Raw genomic sequence first — 21,358 nt, 5'->3', positions numbered from 1 at the left:
GTGTGTGAAGACGTTGCGAAGCGCAAATCCGTGAATGAATGTTCTAAAGTGAGGAAAACTTAAACAGATTTCCCCTGTTCAGGGAGTAGGGAGCAATGAACGCTGTGTAGGGACCAGGTCAGTGGGAACACAGTTCATGCACGGAGCTCACTTCTAATGAGCTGATTATCTGAATCAGGTGTGTTAACAGAGAGACGTGCAAATTATGCAGAGCTGGGGGGGTGTAAGGACTAGAATTGAGAACCGCTGGTGTAGAGTAGAGCTTGTTGTTTGTCATTTCTCCGATCACAAATGAAGACATGGTTTTATGTTTACGCGTCGCGATGCAACGCAACGTATAAAAACACAGTATAAGTTATTATAATCCGTAATTTTGTCCACACTGGATGCAACAAATTGCTCGTTTGTAATGGGTTTTATTGTTTTTGTCTTGTCTTGCCGGTGTTCTGACTGGGTCACGCATCACAGAATGGTAAGGGGCGTAACATTTCCGTCACACGCTTGAGGCATTCAGCCAATCACAAAGCACTGAACAGCTGGCAAATCAGAGCACACTTCGCTTTTCAGACCGATGAGCTTTGTAAAAAACGACACGTTTCAGAAAGGCGGGGCATAGAGGAGAAACAATAATGTACAGTATTTGGAAAATAAGGTTTTTTTTTTTTTTTTTTTACTTTAACCTGCATAAACGCATTTAATTACACCAAATACATAAAATAATGTTTTTTTTAGCAACATCATATGACCCCTTTAAAGTCTAATTTTCGCCATTAACAAACCATTAAAGGGGTCATAAATTGGAAACAACTACAATGAAAAAAAAATATTCCCTTGATTTTCTCGACACTGATTTTCTCGACATATGAGGTCACTGTACTTTAATAACTTCCTGTAAGTTTTAGAACTCAAAACTTTGTTGTTACTCTAAAACAGCTTATATTAAAGGGAGTCCCCAAAACTACAGCTTTTGGAATGTTCTACTCTATGATGAAATAATGTGGATAAGCACTGCCTCTGCAGAAGAAGTTCAACATCACTGCCTGTTTAGCCCCGCCCACCGATTCACGCGTAATGTTTACGAGAGAGGTGAACATGCAGGTCTACGCAGAAACCAAATGATAAAGATGGCTCTGAAATCAACAAGATCTATGCAGTGGAAAGTTGTGGAAAAAATAGTATTTGCATTGCATTCCTTCTGATCTCAACATTAGGAAAGAGTGAATGAACTTAATTTTTAATGAAGTTCCAGACCGCATCAGTAAGAACTCAGACTTTTGTTCACTTCATTTTACAGCGGATTCATTTACAAACAAGGCACAATTCGAAACAGTATTTTCAGATTGAAACTAAAAGACGATGCTGTGCTGAATATATTGGATCCCACAGTAATGTCACAACACATAAGTGTGAGTAACTGTGTTTATTATGTGGTCACTATTGCTTTGTCTGTTAAACAGATCGTTTGATATTTACTGAGTATTCATATGTTTTTAATCTAAATCACAGCAGTGTCCATCTGTGAATGACGTAGACCCTCAGACATACACAAGCCAGTCATACTGTAGCTGTGGCGTTTACTACTGAGTCTAACCACCACACCTATTCAAACAGAGCGTTCTGATGAGGTGGCCAAAAACAGTACAGAAAATAGCCTATTACTTCAAAATGTTGATGTTTTTGATGTAAAAACCTTGATTGCAGTATTAGTGGACCTCTGAGAACAGTACAAAATAAAAAAACAGAGGCAGTTCATGACCCCTTTAACTGCAACATTTGAATCAATAAACTCCTAATTTGCAGCTTATTCACAGTTAGGTAGTTGTTAAGTTAAGGTATTGGGTAGGATTAGGCATGTAGAATATGGTCATGCAGAATATGTGCTTTATAAGTACTAATAAACAGTCAATATATTAATAATAAGTATGCTAATAAGCAACTAGTTAATAGTGAGAACTGGTCCCTATATACTAAGTGTTACCGTTTAGAAATGTAAACTGATATAACACTGAATGTAACACTTTTGCACAGTAGTAGAGTATATTTTGATGTTAATTTGCATTGTGACATTATTTTGATCACAATAATTGTTTAGTCATGACCTTAATTTGCAATCCAATCTGGAAGACTGTTTTTGTTCCTTATGTCTTTAGGGGTTTGTATGTTTGTGGTATGGCTATATGTAATTTATTTTGCAGAAGAAAATGTAAATGTGTCTTTAAGAAATGTTAACCACAGACCTTATTTTACTCAAAAAAAAAAAAAAAAAAAAAAAAAAAAAGAAGAAAACTAAGCTAAAAACCCATTAGAAATTCCAGAAGGAACCCTTGGGTCGAAAAATGCTAATCTGGTCCAGGTTTTAGGTCAGCTCTATTAGGTACTTTTTCTTCTTAAAATTCTCATTACCGTGATGCATCTGAGCAATTTAATTATCATTATTAGATTCCTATTACTTTAGATTCCTGTTACCTAATTCCACTATTTCTTATTGTATAACAGTGATGAGAATCACTAAAATACAGTGATTCTTTTTAAATTAAATCAGCTTGAAGGCAGTACAACAAATGCCACCATGATGTATGCAGTCATATCACTATAATATATAAATATAAATAATATATAGTGATATACACTGATAGACATTTCTGTAATTTCTAGTTATTTACTGTATATCACCCTGTGATATGCAAATTCTCTTTACATTAAGTAACTGTAATAACCTTTGCATCATGGGAATATTCTGTGACATCAAACCCCACATACAGAAAAATTGCTGTATACTGCTGTATTTGCTCTTTGGCACCATTCTATTGAGGTTGTTTTATTTTCATAATTTCTTACATTTGGATTGACACTATTTGCTTTACACAGTGTCTATAATGCCGCAAAAGAAATTTTACTTTATTTGCAGGGCGGGCCAAATAATTTAGAAAAGCGGGACCCACAGGTTTGAAAAAAATACGACCCACGCATCACTAATTGTGATTATAAATATAGTAATTAATAATAAGAAAAGATGGAGGACTTCACATATCGACTTAAAATGGGTGTGACTCATTTTTTTGTCCGATTCCAACAAATCATAAATAAATTTGAAGGTCTTTTAATGGAGAATGTTTTTTTTTTTATTATTATTATTTTTTTTAATTGCTCATTGTGACTCGTTTTGTCAGCACAGGTCACAGTATTCTCATGAGGAAGCACATGTGGAGGCGGTAAATGACAATAATGCATGCGCGATGTTTCAGGTGGAATAGCAAGTGTAAACACATGAATCGGATATGGGTTACAATTAAAAGAACATGTAAACGGACAGCCAAAAAAAAAACGGATATAGGCAACAAATCAGAATTGGGCATCAAGACCTGCAGTGTAAACGAGGCCTTGAATGTGTTACATCGCTTGTAATGATTGGCAAATCCGTTTGACCTTCGTGTTAGAAACAGCGCGAGTAATTGGAGTACTACTGTACATCAGAAATGTACGGGGCATCAATTTACTCTCCGCATCCACTGAAGATAGTATAATGGGATCTATATTGTCTTTTGTCAAGTCGCGCCATGCAACTCAGAAGACATGGAAGCAGCATGGCAGCGCCACAGGTTTTGCCCGGGGATGAACCCGCGAGAGTGGAAGAGTTCTGGAGAAAATCTGCGCTGTGAATCGATGCACCTTATAGAATAAAACCTGCAAGCAAGGTAAAAATACATGTATGCTTGTCTGTGTCTTTTTGTCAGATTTTTGCACACCAGTTTTAACCTAGTAACATTTACTCGTCAACATGGGCGTTACAAACTCTACCAGGTAAACTGTGCGGGAAAACCGCGGTCTTGGCAACACTGGTTAGGGTGACCATATTTTAGTTTTCCAAAAAGAGGAAAGTGGGGGTTGGGTTTCGTATAAAACGTAAAGGTTTTTTTTTATTTTATTTTATTTTTTGCTTGCTTCTTTTATTTTTTTATAATAAATTCGAATTAAACTAGTAGATAGAATAGAAAAGAATAGGGAATGCTAGTGTTAGAGGGTCAATAAACAAGTCAATAGAACAGAAAAAGAATAGATAATGCTTGCGTTGGAATGTCATTATTTATAATAAATAAAAAGAAAAAGTAGAAAGAATAGATAAAGAATAGAGAATGCTAGTGTTAAAGGCTCTTTTTTCTTTTTAAATAAAACCAGTAGTTAGAATAGAAATAGAATAGAGAGTGCAAATGTTAGAGGGTCAAGTTTTTTTAATAATAAAAAAAAACAAGCAGATAAAATTTTAATCAGCTTTAGAATAAAGAGCGCTAGTTAGAGGGTCAAATGAAGATGAAAGAGATATGTTTTCAGATGTTTCTTGAAAATGATTAAGGACTCATTGAGTTCATTCCACTGGATTAAGTTCATTCCACCAGGAGGGAACAGTTAATGTAAAAGTCCATGAAAGTTTGATCATAGGTAGAATTAAAAATGTTTCAATACAAGCATTTCAGTCAAATGTAATTTATGCAATATTTAAAACCTTTAACCCACTTTGGGAAAATCAACCCATGGCAACAGTTTAAAAGTAGCCCAATTCTGTGGAAAAAACACAGACTTGGCAACCCTGCATGCAACAATGCTGCAGGAGTCAGATTTGACTGATCATAGGTCGAGAATAAGGAGAGATGACTGACAAGACCATGTTGGAGTATTTGCTGTTCAACAGATCCTGAACTCATTAACAAATATCTGATCTTGTAAGATGTGCTCCCGTTACACAGAGTGTGTGTGATCGTGAAACCAAAAGTGAAAGTGAACAGCGAACACTCATTCAAAAGCAATTTAAATACTCAGCATACTGAGAGCGGTTCCCTGATGAGCCGACATTATAAAAAATATTAGAATGTTTAAAGGAGTGGACACGAAAATCGCGGGAGCAGACGACAATGGTCAGAAATTCAGCGGGGGCGAGATTAAGAGAAAACACCCGAATCCTAGACATTTTAGGTGATTAAGAAGTCCCAGCCGGACACATTTGTTAAGGTCCAAAAAGAGGATATGTCTGGGAAAAAGAGGACGTATGGTCACCCTAAGCTAGGTTAAACAAGTTTTATGGTTAGCTGCCTTTATAGTTTTAGAATTAGTTTGTTATAGTTTTTAATGGAATTTAAGATTTAAGATTTTTTGTATTTGTGTTTTAAAGGCAACTGCAATGAAGCATCAAGAAAGACATGAGTATGCAAGCCACCCTGAGACTGATAATTCATGGTAAGAGAACAACTATGGTTTTGAGAGATTTAGTGTATTCTGTATGGGGTTTGCTTTTTAAAAGTGTGTAATTTCTGCTTCTTGTTTTTCAGTGAACACATTTACAAAGTGGATGGTGAGCAAAGGTGGTGGCCACGTTTTGGAGCTGCAACTGGGTTTTGCAGATGGCTATGTATTTTTTGGCTGCTTATCTTTTTTCCCCCATTGTTTCTGTTGCCTAAAGATTCTTTGTGAGGATAAATCCAGAGGATACAACATAATGCACTGCAAAAGGTCCTAAGACAGGGGAAATGGTGAAGATGCACTGTTCCAGCATTGGAAGAGTGTATTTTTAAGTGTTATACATGCAATGTTTTAAATAAAGAATTTGATATTTTGTAATTATTGTGTCTCCTTTAATTGAATGCCGGTAGTACCTCTGTAGGGTAAAAATAAAATGAATTCTATATAAAAATTATAAAATCTGATGTAATCTATATTAAAATGAATTAATACAGTAGTATACTGATGAATTGTATTTTATGGAGTAATTTACTGTAAAATGGTACAGTTTGCTACTGTAAATCTTATTAATGTGTTGCCAGTAAGTTACTGTAAAAACCCTTTAAAATGTCTAACAGTGTATTTTATATTGATGAGAATGTTTGTCTTAATGAAAATAATGTATTTTTTTTCCTTGTTTTGATTTTGGGGAGAATATTGACATGGACAGTTTACATGAGATTCACCCAGTTCTTCTGTCGTGAAGAGCATCCAGTTCAAATCTCTTGGCATATATTCGGTTCTGTCGTTTTAAGAGCAATTGAAGTTTGACCCCTGAAGGGTATCTGTCTACTCTCTTCTCCAAAGGGAAAACAGAAGAGGCTGTGCTCTGCACGGGGTGCTTGATCTGTTGGAGGCAGGAAACCGAGTAGCTCTGAGCTGGGAAAAAAAGAGAGAACATAATTAGTAGGAACAAAGCTTACAGCAGGAACCTGAGTTCTCCCATGACTCCTTTACTCAACTTGATCAGGGCTGACAAATCGAAGCTAAGTGTAGTGTGCAGCTTGAAAGGCCCACAGCACTCTTGCCTCTTTGCTAGTGCTTCACATTAGTTACTAGGGGGCGCTGTTCAGAATTTGACTGAGATGAGTGGTTTATGATTGGTGCGCCCTGAGAGGTGTAATACTGTAAATCACCATACACTTTCTTTGTATTGATATTGATATTGATATACCCTAGTATTATTTCATGACTTACTTTCTTGCTTGAAAACCAAAGGAGTTATATAACAATGTCCAAGCTTATTTTCTTCAAATACTGTAAGCTAATAGTGATGTCTGTCCTAAGTCCCCGATAATAAACCCTACAGAATTCTATCCAGGAAATAAAGTCAAACAAGGTTTGAAACACTGACAACACAGACATTTTTTTATTTATTTTTTTTAATTGAAGTATTATTATGTTTATTATTATTATTATAATTATTTTTATTTTTTTTGAAGGTGAAGTCTCTTTTACATTTAAAAAAAAAAAAGAAGACGATGATATTTTAGCATTTATTTTCATACTATGTTAACATAGTATTTGGGATAAAAAATAAAATAAATAAATAAAAAAAAAGCATTACAACAACCCAAATAGCTGTTTGGGTTTTACAGGTATTGCATTGAAAGATCCTAATCTCTCTTTAGCCAACACACTTTAACAACCACGGCCAGAAATGAAATATGTTGTTGAATAGCACAGTGAGTACTAAGCAGAGGAAGCTCTCCTCATAGCTTTATATCTGAGCATATCCTATTGAAAAATCTTTAGAGGGGGAAGGACAGTAACCATATTTCACCCTAATTCCTTGAAAAGGGAGACAGCACTATAAATGACAAAAGAAACAGTGACAGAAGGCAAAATAAATGGCCCCTGTAATTATGCCTGGAGACGGTGCCAGGCTTGGCGATAATTACAAAATTATCTTATTCATCAAAAGAGATCTTATTCATCTGGCAAGTGAAAAATGCAGTGTTTGTTCTATTCTATCAAGATTTCATATTTCTAATTGGAAAACAAAAATAATGCTGTTTTGGAAGAAGCATGTTTGACCTTTCATGTGTTTGACATTCTCTATTCAAGGATAAAAATCATCTGTGGTCTCAGAAATGCCATCTGTCTGAGCTGCCGTCGGTGACATGCAAAAATTTGCAACCCATTTTATTTCTGTTATCTGACTTCTTTCCAATTCAAACAGGAGATTCAGAGAAAAAAAACGTAGAGTAGAGATGCATTCTGTCCATTGGGAATTGATTGGATGGCAAAAACAGATTATATCCGAGGTTTAAAAATTAAGTGCAATTTGTCATACTGTTTGCAAATGTGAGATGTCTAAAATTTGGTGTTTTGTCATAATTAAATTTTTAAAGAATTCACACTTTAATATGTTGTGCACGCCACTGAGAGTCCAAACAGCTGATAAAAGCATCATAATAATCCACCAGTAATCCTCAAGATTCCATTCCATCAGTTAACGTCTTGTGAAGTGAAAAGCTGTTAATGAGAAACAAATTCATCTTTAAAGGAGTCATGAATTGCATTTCTTTTTTTATTTAGTACTGTTCTCTGAGGTCAACTTATAATGTTATCAAGATTTACATCAAAAAACATCATAATTTAGAGGAATGGACTAACTTCACTAAAGCCGCGGTCACACTAGACTTTGAGAATGCAAAATTGTTACAAATGCTGCAACGGTCATGAAATGACGTCACACTGCAACATCTTTTTAAAAACTTAAATTCAACACGTAACAAATTATAATACATCTAAAATGTAAAAATATACAGTCTACTCCACTTTCCTGCAGCACTGCAGTTGTAAATTGATGTTCTTTTAATTCATATAGGAGGTCATGTTGTGATGTATCGATCTGCCATTGTTCACACGGTATCACGTGATGCGAATTCGCAGGCCAGAGTTCACTAGGGATGGGCGATACCACTTATTTTGTATTTGATACGATACCGATATTTTTCAAGGCAGTATCATCGATATCGATACCGATACGATACTTCTGAACTAAACTTTTAAATTATGAAATTATAAAATTACTAAGAGTAAAATGGGTAATGTTAACCACTTTGTTTAAAATGCATTTTAACATTCAATACACCTTAATTGTAACTTATTAGGTTATATTTTTGTTTACATATGGTTCAAATATGTTTTTTTGTTTACACATGAGGAACTGCCAGTGACATGCTGTTGCACGCATAAAATGCATAAAAAAACTTTTTTTTGTGACAGTGTATGATTTATATTAATATTACAGAATAGAACATGATCAATATTATGTTTCAGTGTTGAATTTCAATAAATGTAATTGCACAAACTATGTAGGTATTTGTTTATGGTGAAATAACTCAAACATATGTTTTTTTTTGTTTGTTTTCTGTCCTCTGATAAGCATTATTCAGGGCTGCCGTTCCCAAAAGCTTTAATGCTTTCTTATGATACTTTTGGGAAACACAGCTCTGTTTGAATGCACTGTCAGAAGTGAATGAACCCTCTCTGTGGTGGACTGGTTCTGTCTTTCAACACTTGCGTGTGTTCAGATGAGCAGGAAAATAGTTCTATCCTACACAATTATTTGCTAACATAGATTATTTGTCCAATTCAATGCATTTTTTTTGTTAAACAAAATCACTGATAAATAAAACACACATTAGTATCTATATTTTTTTGTTTGAGTATCGATACTTTCGATACTCGCATCAGTTTCGATATATCGATACTTCGGATCGATACACCCATCCCTAGAGTTCACCAAGCTTGTACTTTGGAACGCATTAAAATGCGAAACTTTTTGCACGGGCTTGTTTCCAGTCTGATGCATTCGCATGCATATGAATGGAAGTCAACGTAATGTGACTGCCCATTAAGCCGGGCTCACACAGGATTTTTAACCCGATTTAGCCCCGATTTTCCCCTCTCGACAATCGGAGCAAAAATCCTGTTGAGCACCTCGATCGGTTCTGATGTTGGCGCGGATTGTTTGCTTGCACACAAATCGGGGACGTCCCAATTAATATTAAACATGTTTAATATTTAGGATTTAAATTGGGATGATGACGACTATATGATTATGTCAGTACTTTCACAATAGCCAATGAGCAACTGCAAAACAGTTGCTAGTGGAGGATAGTGGAGACGGAGGGAAATGGTACATGACGTTTGGTGGTAACACGACTGTCTGAATAACATGTCAAAAATGTATCACAACTGTAAGAGAAAGAGAAGCGCTGGGGTAAAATCACCTCAGTTTTGAACGTACTGGGTGACGGTGAGCGCAGAAAGCTTCTAGCACGCTAGCTAACATATGTAAACATTGCTGATCATGTGAGGCGCTCCCTCTGGCATGATCTTTATAATATCTTGTAGTGTGTGATGTACCACAATTTTTAAATCTTGTAGTGTGTGCATGTTAAAGATTTAAAGCAATATAATCTGCCAAGATTCTCCATATGCGTGTGCTGCAGCCAGATTTCATAATCGGTTGGGATTTTAAAACTCTTCTAGTGTAAGCCCGGCTTTAACACTGCTATGATTTCGGTTAAAATCACATAAATAACTCTGTAAATATCAAACAATCTGTAAGAAGAGACAAAGCAATAGTGATTACATAATAAAAACAGTTACTCACACTTGTGTACTGCAACATGACTGTCGGATCCAATATATTCAGATATACATTGTCAGATTACCTCAAGTTTCATTCACCGGTGAGAAAACATTACAGTAGAAAGTGCATAATATTACAGTAATAGTGCCTTTCATTCTTGCTGGAACGCGCTGATGACTTATGTCTGTGCGAACAGGGTGTGCAGAGATATGCAAATACATATCTGACTGGCAGGCAGGACAGCCTATCGTAGTGTTTGGACCGAACGTTTTGATTGGACGAACATTTATGGCCCTACGCCTTCCACAGACGATATAAATACATATAAATAAATTTGATGACTTAACTTACTGATTGCTATGGGGATATGAAGAGACTTTTAGCAAGCATAACAAAAAATGTTTTTAAAACCAAATCACTTACCCTGCCTTTAAGGGTGTACCCACACTTGGCACAGCTATTATATTTTAAAATAAAAAGTGAGTATTAATCTGTAAAGGAGCAAACCTTAGGAGAACCCGCCAGAATAAAAGCTTGCTGATTTTAGTGTATAATATATATATATATATATATTGATATTATATTAATATTATGTTGATTTTCATCATTTTTAAACTAAAATCAGCAAGCTTTTATTCTGGCGGGTTCTCCTAAGGTTTGCTCCTTTACAGATGCCTCGGCCACATCAGTATTCTTACATTTTCATACTTTGCATCATTTCTTGTATTCAGTTGTACCTTCCAAGAATATGTCATACCATGATACAAAATGTAGTCATAATCCATAATTCATGTTAGAAGATTTAAAATGACATAGCAAAAGTTCATCACATTTAGTATCTTGAAACATCAAACTGTATTCCTAAAAGCTGTAGTGCCCTGCTTGGAAAAGGACAAACTCTAAATTGCTCCCTGTGAAAGCTGTTAGGTGAGTCTGTGATTCTTCACCAGCTGTGAAGATGAATGTTGAGGGGGGACAGTCTGGGATTTTGTCCCTATTCATGCGTCAATTAAATGATGCTCAAACCTGCAGGTAGAAACATCATGTAATGCACAATGTGCAAAGTAATTTGTTGCTGCTCTTGTAGTTTGTATAGAGATGTTTATTTCTTATGCCTTTGTAAATTGTATTCTAAATAATACATATTTTCAGAGCATACTCTACCTCAGGCTCTTATATTCCAACTTTCTCTGTTTTTCAACATCTACTTAGTCTTAAATTAGAAAACCAACCATCCTTTTCACTGCATTTTTTTTTTAAACCTAACCGGAATAGTACTCATAAAGTCAGTGCTCATAAACTGCTGCTTTCATCTTAAAATACTTCCAAAGGCAGCTGAGATGCTAAGGGTAGAATAAAAATGTAGTTTCTTTAAATCTGATGACCTCAGCATCCAAACTAACTCATTAGCCATCCATACCCATAACTCCACTGGGTATTACAGTGAGAGCTGCATGGGCAACAAATTCAAATTCTGTTGGTGCACGTTTTAATCAGATTAACTGCAGGAGTGGGTTTTTACAATAATGTCAGGGCCAGGTTTTATTAGCTTGGAAATTAGGTCAGACAGAAGCTCTTGAAGAATGGCCTTTGGTATTTCTGACTAGACAGATACCGAGCTGTAAAACCAATGGGAAATATCATATCATCAAGAGACTTTATCTATGAAGAAATAATAAAATTCATAGCAACTTATATCCTGTATCACTGATTCGCATCACTCAGGTGCTGTATTCAGGACTGAACTTGATTGATCTTTTTTCATTCATTTATTTATTTTTGTTCACAAAAATTCTATGATGTACCATCTTCCTTTTAAAAAATTAAAAGTTCTTTAAAATATATATAATATATACAGTATTTATATATTTTGAAAGAAGTCTCTTATGTCCACTAGGCCTGAACTTATTTGATGAAAAATACAGTAAAACAGTAATATTGTGAAAAATTGTTACAACTTAAAATAACTTTAAAATGTAAATGATTTATGTGATGGCAAATCTGAATTTAACAACCATTACTCCAGTCTTCAGTTTCACATGATCCTTCAGAAATCATTTAATATGCTGATTTGCTGCTCAATAATAAAAAGATCAATGTTATAAAAAAAACACGCATGCATTTTCCCCAGATTTCTTCAGAAGAGCAGCGTTTATTTGTAATTGAGTTTCTGTTTTAACATTATAAAATCTTTACAACCAATTTTAAGTGCATGCCTGCTGAATAATAGAAGTAATTTCTTTAAAATGTCTTGACTCCTTATAATAATATTATTATTAGTAGTAATATCATCAATATTATTATTTAATATGCATCTTTTTATGTTACAGGGTGACAGAGATTGAATTTTTGTGCTGTCTAATATTTAAATTTTTTTGAAAAACATTAACCTATAATCCACAATTCAATGTTGAAAGTAAAAAAAAAGTGACAACGCTATCTGTGATGGGTCTGTATGACTCATGATAGTGGAAGCTAAAGAATTTACAGGAATTATGTAATGCCTGGGAATGTGTAACATATGTCCATGTTTTTCCCCAGTGCTGCAGTAATCTCCTGTCCCATCAGCCCCTGCAATAAAGATGCAAGCCTTCATTGTTATGATCTCACTGTGAGCCTAGAAGCCAATCTGCTGCAATAAATGAGATTTACTCATTGGCACTAGCACAAGTCATTTCCATAAAATGAACATTGAGTGGAATTTATACTTTTGTGTTTCTTAGTGTGTGGAAGAGAAAGTTAGAGAAAATACAGAATATTTATATGGATCTCCCCTCTGGGGAGTCCAAGAGATCCAAATGAAGATTAATGCAAGCAATATGCCAGTCGGAAATTTCTGAAGTCTTTTCACTATGATGCTCTAGAAAGTGTTGTATGAATTTTGACGCTTTTATTCTCACTAAGCTGAAATTATTCGTGTTACATTAACTCACAGGTGCAGCATTTGCAATTTGCCTGTATAGGAAAAAAATGTCTCAGAACTAAAATTAGAATACAGAATAATAAGATATCTAAAAAGGCCACTAGTGAAAATGCTTTTTTTTTCTTCCAATTTTCAGTGATCCAATATCTACATTATAGCAATTTAAGTAAAATATATATATATATATTAAAAATATAAATATAAATAATAGAAAATAATACAATTATAAATTATTATAATTATATTTTTTATATTAAAATATGTCATCTTTTTGTCCCAGGTTTAAATAAGAATAGTCTCAGACTTTTGGACCACTGCATGTGCAAACAGACTTCCAGTAATTCCAGTTTGAAATAAGGTGTGATGAAACAGCATCTGCCGTCTTTAATGGTTTCAGACAGGAATTTCTGAATGACTTTTCATCTCTCTCTTCATTACCATTGAACTGTTCTAAAAAAGCTCTGAAACGGGACCCACCCACTTCGTCTGATCACTGTCATGCTGTCTAAACCCTTACATCCGACTGACTGCTCTCTTCCTGGCGAGCCGACAGTAACAGCCGTGTTAACATAAGAGCCCACCGACACAAACAAATGCATTTAAGTGCTCAGTGGTGGCACTGAAATGGTAACTCACAAAGGGATACTGGGAAATTTGTTCTGAGACAAAAGCGCAGCAGGAGGATGACGACTGCACTGCGGAGCGTGAACAGAGGTAATTGGGGGATGCAGGGACAAATCCAGCATGCCAATTTAATGCGCTGCAGACACTGTGAATAATGCCAAAGCAGAGCTGTGCTCACTTGTTCTATACTGGATTTCGTGCCCGTTTCACATTTCATGCAAAAGGCTGCACTATAAATGACAAAGCTGCTGAAGACCGTGAAATGTGTGGTTTTGTTGTTTATGTGCCCTAGCCTGATCATTACTGACTTTGGAAGGAGCGTTCGCTAAGAATAGAGTGACTGTTAGCGCTGTTTATTTACACATGCTGTTTGCTTTGTTTTAGCTCTCAATTCAATCCAAAGGAATTATGCAAATAAGGTAGAGGTGCAAACATGGCCACAATAGTAGTTTTATTCCATCTTGCATTATTATTTTGTTTTATTTATTTCTCAATTCCACATCTTGCAGGTCTGATTTGAATAGGTTGTGGAGAATGCAGCAGACTACCACAATCTGCCACAGTTTGGCTTAACTACTGCATTCAATGCACTTTAAAATGGCAAAAGTGATCACAACTACTGTGCGTCGCAATAAATGTCTGGTTACAGTGCTCTTTTCCATCATTTGATGAATTAATGCTGTCATGGTAAATAGAAAATAAACATTTCTTAATAATTATTCATTCCATGTGTTGTAATAGCACAATGTTAATTGCAATTAGCACTGAGTATCATGAATAAAACACAATCTATAATGAGTCAGATTTACACATAAAAGAAGCATGTCTACGTTAAAAAAATGTCACCATTGGCTTATTTTAAATACAGCACAGCACAAATTCAGCACATTTAGCACCTGGTTAGTTTGTGATCAATGAATATACTGTAGGGCACTGTTTTTATGCTGAAATAATGGCAAAACTATTTAAATCTCTGCATTTTATATTTAAAAAAATATATTATTCATCATCTGACATCTATTGCATTTTTTCTCTGCATATGAACTTTCTACAGTATGAAACACAAGCACATTTATTCTGTACATCAGTGCACTAGTACGAATGTTCCTGGAAGTCTGATTATTAAAATGCTGGAAAGTAGTTGAATTAATTGAATAAAGTCTGAACTTTTTTCTTTAACTATGTCAACCACAGTCATTACTTTTGCCATTATCAATCTCTTTGAGTATGTGTCTGTGTCTGTCTTAATTGAATTCAAATATCACTGCACATAGAACGGTTGATTGATTTCACTTCTACTTTTCTATAGGTAAGTCGGTATATCAATCTAGCATAAGTTTCATAATCATTAGGTGGTATATGGTGTGCGTGGGTTTTGGGTCTATGGTATCTGACAACTTTTTACGTCTATTGTAAGAAGATATTTTGAAGAATGTTGGTAACCAAACAGTTTTGGTTGCCATTGACTTCAATACCCGTTGTGTTTTGTGTCCGTATAATGGAAGTCAGTGGGGAACTGAAACTGTTTGGTTACCAATTTTTTTTCTTCTCACCCTCTGGAATACACACACAGATATTTTGAAGAATGCTAGTTACCAAACAGTTTCTCTTCCTATTGACATAATATGGACAAAAAAATACAATGGAAGTCAGTAGAAACTGTTTGGTTACTGTTTCATTTTTGGTCAAGTATCTTCTTTTGTGTTTTGCAGAAAACAGGTTTGAGGGTATGAGGGTAAATAATGACAGAATTTACATACATTTCCCTTAATAAATGTGGAGCTACTAATATAGATATTAAAAATGATTTGTTAAACTCTGGCAGCTTTAAAATTTAGTACTTTCTTCTCCTAGTTTTTACCTTGACTTCCCACCCTCATATTCCCGCAATCCCATTTATTTCCAGTCTTATTCAGTGATCCATAGAAATCCCTAATGGTCAGATCAATGCAAAGCTTGTTCCCCCTCAATAATATCTAAAGATTTACAATAAACCACTAAGCATGAGTTATACTGTAAGAGAATAGCAATAGACAGCCACTTCTGCAAGCGCCATCTTAGAGGGAGATTTATTTTCAATAACGGCCCAAATTTAATATAGACATTGACTTTTTATGTGGCCATTAAGATGGAAAGACATATAAAGAAAGAAAATAGAAAAAAGCTAAGCAGAAACCCAAAGCCTGACAATTATGTGTGTTAACTAGAGCCTGCCAAGCACCCTTTAAGTCGCTTGGCCAATTAAGCACATTTAGTGAATTAGTTCGACTCTAATTGGATTAAGTTGCATAAACAGGAGGCTGAAAGTTTGAATGAGCTTTATATGCACACAGTACCTTGTCTTTTTAAACCGGCATCCTGTGAGATTACCAGGGGATGAATTTTGTATTCCCCTATGGAGGCATCAGTCAGGCTCATCTTACCTTCTCGCTGCTCTAAACTTCTTGTTGCGTTCTCTGTGGGACCGTTTGAAACTACAGTAAAAAGAGGTGATGACTTTCGCTTGTCGCCTTTGGGGTGTTTACTTTATCCTAAAGCACTGTTAAAATGTGTTTCATGCAGTGCAAAGTGATATTGTAAAACACTGATAAGGATGACTGGGTTTGTGTGAAGCAGGCAAAGCAGATGCTGAAGTTGCTTTTCTGCCAGATTGCTTCCTAAATCTGTTAGAACAGTAGCAAAATAAACACCACAGCAGCATAGTGGTGAAGTTCTTGGACTGGTGGCTGAAAGGATGCAGGTTTTGTTTCACATGTTTGTAAAATGAGTGGTTTTACTGGTTGGTTGGATAGATGCATGCATTTGATTGTTCAGGCCACATGAATGTTTTATATATTGCACCAATACAATATTGATATATATATATATATATATATATATATATATATATATATATATATATATATATATATATATATATATATATATATTTTTTTTTTTTTTTTAAATAGTGTCTCTGTCTTGCTCTAACTCATGACACTCTCTTACAAAATATGATGTGCATTTCATTTCGAAAGCTGATTTTTTTTTCTTCTGTGATTTATGATTGATAAATTTGTGCATGTAAAGCTCCATTCCTTTGCAGATTGTAAGTTTAATGATAATTTTTGAATATTATTTCTGTCATTAAAAAAAATCTTATTTTGTGATAAAGCAGTATGTTATTAATAATTATGTAGTTGAATTATTTTATGTTTTTGAACTATGCATCAAATTTTGGTAATTTTTTGCAAATTAGAAGAGTTTTTAATTTATAGCAGGGCTGTGTTAATTATTTTTATCTTTTATTTTTGTTTTTTTTGTAACTAGCAAAGCATTCACTTTAAACAACATGTCATTTTAATTATATTTCTAAATCAAGTTAAGCTTCAAATTTTTGATTAGAATGAAATGGATTCATTTGATTATTAATACATTTAAAATCTTACCCTTTTTTTTGTGTACCAGTTGAGCAAATACCATTAAGATGATCAATGGGAATGCTATCGGACAGCTTTCTCCAGGTATTACAGATCTCTTTGGGAATTGTCCGATTTGAAAGCTCTTTTTTTCAGTGCACCTGCCTACTCACGTTGACATCCGAGCCGTTTGGCATCTCTAACTGGACTCTATCATGAGTCTAACTATTCAACACACAGTTACTTGTTGATCTTGTTGATTCTCAGCATTACTTGGTGTCATATATCACAAGTGGCAGCCATTTGAAAGGTTAGAGAGGTGGAATGCATGATAAGGGAAGTGTGACCGCAGTGCTCATCGACGTGCAGATTGGTCCGCCCCTCAGAGATGTCCAAAGATATGGCATGTTTATGTTGTTTATGTGTCAGGCTCTGCTTTTACAGAGCGCATACATTATTCATGTAATTCTGGATTACATTTTAAGGCAGGTTTATTTCATATTGAGGTCGTAATGTTAAAGATGTTTATTTTGTGAACAAGATAAATAACATTTTTCATTTGTCGATGGGCCTTTCACACATTAAATATTTAATTATGGACCTTAATGTCACTTGCGCATCCATGCACTCAACATTTTCACAACAAAGCTTTAAAAGCATTAAATTATTTAGTCACTGTACACTCTCAGGAAAAAAAGGTACAAAAGCTGTCAGTGGGGCGTTATCTTTTCAAAAGGTACACTTTTGTACATTGTAGGTACTAATATGTACCTTTAAGGTACCAATATGGACTCTTTAGGTACAAAGTTGTGCCTTTTGAAAAGGCACCACTCCATTGACAACTTTTGTACCTTTTTTTCTGAGAGTGTATGTTTCCCCCTGCTTTCGAAATTCTAAAAATCAGTCCAAGGCTGTGTCCATCCAGACAATTACTTTTTTGATGATAACTTGGTTGGTTTAACATATTTAGGCAGGGCATTAAGGAGCCATGGTGACAGAAAAAAAAATAAGATAGTATATATATATGTGACTTGACATAAGCTAAGAAATGACACCAGGGTGAGTATATGACAGAATTTTCACTTTTGGTGAACCATTCCTTGTAGTGTTCAGCCTTTGTGTTTGTGTCTGTCTCTGTGTTAACATTTGTGTGTTTGCATACATTCCCCTGTCTACTCTGTAATGTGTCAAAAAGCATTGAGTCCCAGACAGTTCTTTGATGCATCTCTGAGACCTGTGGCTTCATGTCTGAAAACTAAACAGGAATGGAGAGAAGAAACCCTAAGGGGTGTTACTGACAGCCTGGTGGATCCCAAAGTACTAGCAGAAATCAGCTGTTTAGAATACAGAAACACTTCAAATTTGCCTATGTTGGTACATTGTTGGTTTGTATTTGTTCTTTTTCTGATGAGCAAGATTCAATTATGATTCAGGCTGTGTCTTTCAAAATGATAAATCAAAGAAAGGAGCCCCCCCATTTTAGGACACTCAAGTGGAAAAGGAAAATGATTGAATTAGTGTTTGTAGGTATTAACATATACTGTAAGGTGTACACATACATTTTTGTATGTTTGATAGACATGTGATGTATACAATATCAAAGTATACAACAATAACTAAACAATAAAGCTTGTGCAACAAAGGATATTGATTAATTTGACGTAAATGCCTAATTAGCTGAATGTGATGCTGATAATCTGATTTACTGTAAATAAAATAATATCAACCTATTAACTGCATAAATTCAATACCCTCAAAGTATTCATAAGACTTCAGTGTTCAAATCTAAGCATTTAGATTTTAAATGCTGTTAATATTTACACTAACATTCAAAAGTCACCAAGCCTGCATTTGTTTGATCAAAAAATACAGTAATAATAATTGTATTATTGCAAAATATTATTACTATTTAAACTGACTTTCCTCTTTAAATATATATTTTAATATGTAATTTATTTCTGTAATGGCAAAGCAGAATTTTCAGCAGCCATTACTCCAGTATTCAGTGACACACATGATACTTCAGAAATCATTTTAATATGCAAGTTTGAAAGAACAAAATTGATTTGAAAGAAATTTGTAAATTGTAATCTATACTGTCACTTTTGATAAATTCCTTGCTAAACAATTTAATGCATCTTTGACCAAAAAAAAAAAAAAAAAAAAAAAAAAAAAACTACTTTACCCAAACTTATATCTGTATCTGGATGTTGTTGTCCGTCCCAGTGTACAAAAAAATGAACATGTCCATACATACACCTATGAATACTAATAAGATCATGATGAGGAAATATATGAAAACCTAAAAATAAACTTTAACAAATAAATAAGTGAAACTAATTATGCTTTGCTCTTGGAATTTAAAACCAGACTGTTATAACCAAAATGCTACAGTATATTTTAGACTCACATTATGGAGTTGAAGGATTTCCAGCTGTTTAGATGAAACAATCTTCAACCTCTTAGGAGGAAACATCAGTGCTGACTGTGACAGTCTAGTTTATGAAGGTAATGCGTCCTGAACACTTTCAATGTAAGAGGCAGGTGAGAGCTGAGTAGAACAACCTCATTATCCTGTCATTAACAGCCCAAGGACATGGCCAACTCCGCTCAGCTAATGCAACAAGACGCAGCGGTGGGACCCAGCAAACAGGTGCACATGAAATATCTGATAAAAGCAACACATTAGTATCTGAAGCCTGTGGTGTGCTCTATTGCCAATGAGGAAAGCAAGACAGCTACGCTTCAGGGTGTCTGTGTGATTCAGTCAGCGGGTCAGAGCTGTTAACACATCAGAGTTTATAAATGCAGATTTGGTGACTGCGATCATGTTTTATGATGAAGACAGTGTTGCTATATATAATAAGCAGATGTTTTACTGTGTAAACATAACTAAAAGGACATACGTACCATAATCACACTGCAAAAAATAAAAAATAACTGAAGATTTACTTGATTGTTGTGGAATTTTTTTTAAACTTAAAGTTCCAAAGTTTTGTGCTTTAGTCCCATTTGCCTCCTCCTTCACAGCATGATGCAATAAGTTCTGTAAGGATTAATTAATGGGCCGTTGAATTATTAGAGAATAATGTACACTCATGGTGGTGATGCAGCCTCGATGCGAAATGGTGTAATAATAATAATGCGGTTTCATTATTTTAATTATTTGTTTTGTAGGTGTGTGTGATATTTGTGTTTTTTTTCCAGTGTTTATGTAATATTTTCAGTAATTTAACAATCTATGGAACACACACTCTTGTTTTATTTGCATCAGATTTTCATCAGTCATACAACTATTTTAAGTGGTAACCCATTGACAGCATGCTGCCGTTCAGATAAAAGTAACATTTATTGTTAATCTAATCCTTTCTAGAATTTGTCAGTCAATTGTAACAGACCAAAGTAATGAGCTGATATGTATTTACAGTATAAGAGTAAGTATATTATTTAGCACTGATTGAGTTTGTTTTTGTAAAAGCTTTAAGCCAGTAAATGAAAGGTTCTCCAATGTTCAGCTTTAATCTGTAAAGAAAGCAGTAAACCCAACTGCACTACCATTAAGAGTCTGCCAGCTTTGAACAGACTATTTAGCATTTTCCTCAGTGTTGATAAATACTTAATTTAAAAGTCTGGGGCCTTCGTCATTTTGCTTCCACAAGCAAATGTCATGTTGTTTACAGTGATAATTGGCATGAATAAGTGGAACTGCTTCTTTTAATTGCAGGGTGAGATTAAAGGCAAAATTTGTTTATTAAATATATTGTTAATTATTTATTTTTTATAATTTATTTGTTTTATTGTTATAAATGGTTGTATCTGTAACACACAATGACTAAGTTTACATGGAAATCAGTAATCTGATTATTTACCTTATTCTGTATAAGACAATATTATGATTAAGGTGTTTACACAAGTTGCTTTTAGAATATTCCTTTCCTGTTCCTGTTTTACATGTTATAGTACAAAGATTGATTAATGGCACACGTCATTTCTTCACCACGCGACACCATCCGACATTCCCTCCAGAATTTCACATATAAACATATAGTTTGTCTTTGTCATGGTGCGATATACACTTCTGGGTGTTTCATTTTAAATTTTATTAAAGCTTCAAGTGCAGTTAATTATTTGTCATGCTATACGTGCAAACAGATGATGGTATTGTTAAAGCCATGCTCTTTTGTTTGCCGTCAAACGGTTGACCACTGCCGTGTGTGTATCCTGTCGCAAAATACGGTGAAAAGTCCTACACGACAGTAATAATGTGATTAAGGTGTGTACATGTCTATACTGCACTTCAATAATTTGACTAAAATAAGAATACTCCACGTCTTAATTCGATTTGTGTTTACTTCGAGTGTGACTTAAGCTGGATTAAGGTAATCAAAAATCTCTATTTACATGGTAGATTCTTAATCAGAGTATTGTCTTAATCTTGTTAAAATCGGAATTTTGTTGTCCATGTAAACATACTCAATGAGCACTTCCCAACACAGGTCTGTTTTCTTCATAAATCCAGAGGAAGCTGTCCAG

The sequence above is a fragment of the Cyprinus carpio genome, chromosome B9, assembly GCF_018340385.1.
Source record: "Cyprinus carpio isolate SPL01 chromosome B9, ASM1834038v1, whole genome shotgun sequence".
Taxonomy (NCBI): domain Eukaryota; kingdom Metazoa; phylum Chordata; class Actinopteri; order Cypriniformes; family Cyprinidae; genus Cyprinus; species Cyprinus carpio.
The sequence above is the reverse complement of the archived record's forward strand: the minus strand, read 5'-3'. Positions refer to the sequence as shown.